A 2500-nucleotide genomic window follows, 5' to 3' on the forward strand; every position below is an offset into this window, starting at 1 on the left:
ATATTATAATAATGATAATGATGATAACAATAATAATGATGATGATAATAATAATAATAATAATAATAATAATAATGATAATAATGGTAATAATAATGATAATGATAATGATAATGATGATTGCAGTACTACTAAATGAAATAATGATCATTACCATCACGAAACTCTGAAATAAACATCATGATAAAAAAAAATAATAATAATATAGTGATAATAAACAATATTTGTGCTCAACGTCGTTATCACATTGATAATAACAACAATTACGGTATAATAATAATAACAACACCTGTAATGTGTATATTTAGATAAACATAAATAGACGGATAGATATTTAATATATTTATATACATGTCTATGTATAAATTCCAGTTGGTACACCACGAGTTTGGAGGTGACACTTTTTATCTGGAAATACTTCTATATTATGGGAATGGAGGGGCAGTTACACTAGTCTGTTCTGTCTAGTGATCCCTTTACAGAGCGGGATACTTCCCCAGATGTGAAGAGAAGCGAGATAAAAATCCCTGTCTAGAGCAGTTTTACGTCCCAGCTAGAGAGGGAAGGAAGATGCCAAAACAAAAACTGTAGTATAATTACAAGGAGCTTATTACTTGATTGTTTAAAGAATGATTAGTATATCATGTTAGGTATAATTTTACAGTTAAATTAATAGAGATATATTACAACTAACAATTATGCCTTACTACTCTTTTTAAAGATTATGCTGACAAACGTTCATTTGATCAGGAAATACAAACAGACACCCACTCCGACACGCTGAAGACACGAAACTCACTTCAGATATTATTTACGCCCTGGTGGACAAAATGGGAGCCAGAGATCAATTATGGAAAACCATCCACAAATATAATGGTGGCAGAAATTTAAAAATAAATATGATGATGAACGACTGGCAAGGCTGTGTCACGATCGAAAATTAATAGTATTTTACTCTATTTCATTTGTAGTATTTATTTCCTCTCAATTCGAGTTTTTAACATTCCATAATTAATGCCTCAAGGAGATCATCTCAGATCATGTTGGGGTCCGTGAACGTTGGGCTGAGTATTTTGAACAGTTGTACCAGGTAGACCCTCCAACAGTTAGCTTGGATGCAAGCGATATCATAGTGCCAGTGCCGGACTCACCCATCAGCGAGGAAACCTCCTACCCTAACAGAGGTTAGGATGGCGATTTCCAAGCTGAAGAGTGGGAAAGCTGCAGGCATATGTGATATCCCTGCTGAACTGCTAAAGGCTGGGGGTGAACTTATGGCTCGGGGCCTGCATACAGTCCTAACTGCCATCTGGCAGTTTGGTACCATTCCCCCTGACCTGCTGAGGGGCATGGTCATCCCTCTCTGGAAGGGGAAAGGGGATCGTTGTGACTGTAGCAACTACCGTGGCATTACACTGCTCAACATACTAGGCAAGGTTCTTGCCCACATTCTTCTGAAACGGATCCGCAACCACCTACTGAGGCATCAGAGACCGGAGCAGTCTGGATTTACTCCTGGCAAGTCAACGATAGACCGTGTACTAGCGCTTCGAGTAATTGTGGAAAGCCGTCGTGAGTTTGGTCGTGGGTTGCTTGCAGCCTATATCGACCTCAAGAAGGCGTTTGACTCGGTGCATCGGGAATCGCTATGGGAGATCCTGAGGCTCAGGGGAATTCGACACAGATTATTGGCCTAATAGCAAGCCTCTATACTGGTACTGAAAGTACTGTAAAGTGTGGTGGGGGTATGTCGAACTTCTTCCCTGTTAATTCAGGGGTGAGGCAAGGCTGCGTCCTTGCACCAACACTTTTCAACACCTGTATGGACTGGATAATGGGCAGAGCTACTAGCCAAAGTCAGTGTGGAGCAACACTAGGCAATATTAAGGTCTCAGACCTTGACTTTGCCGACGATGTTGCCATCCTATCTGAGTCCCTGGAGTCACTTGTGGCGGCTCTTGATGCATTTAGCAATGAGGCGAAGCCCTAGGCCTAGAGGTCTCCTGGACCAAGACCAAGATTCTGGACTTTGGGGGCCTGTTAGGGGATCCCGTTCAGTCGATCCATGCTTGCGGTGAGGACGTTGAAGTTACAGAAAGTTTTACATACCTTGGTAGCATAGTCCATATCTCTGGGTTGTCAGACCAGGAAGTCAGTAGACGGATTGGTCTGGCAACAGGAGTCATGAACTCGATCAACAAGAGCATTTGGAGATATCGATACCTATGCAGAAGGACCAAGCTGCGTGTCTTCAAGGCCTTGATACTGCCAGTTTTGCTCTATGGAAGCGAAACCTGGATGCTATCCAGTGTCTTGGAGTCTCGCCTTGTTGCCTTTTGTAACAAGTCCCTTCGCCGGATCATGGGGTACAGTTGGCAGGACCGCGTGTCCAACCAGCGCTTACACCGTGAGACTGGCATGGGACCTGTTACTTGCATAATCCGGGATTGCCAACTCAGGCTATATGGCCACCTAGCTCGTCTCCCTGTGGACGACCCTG

This window comes from Penaeus monodon, chromosome 26, assembly GCF_015228065.2.
Source record: "Penaeus monodon isolate SGIC_2016 chromosome 26, NSTDA_Pmon_1, whole genome shotgun sequence".
Lineage (NCBI taxonomy): Eukaryota > Metazoa > Arthropoda > Malacostraca > Decapoda > Penaeidae > Penaeus > Penaeus monodon.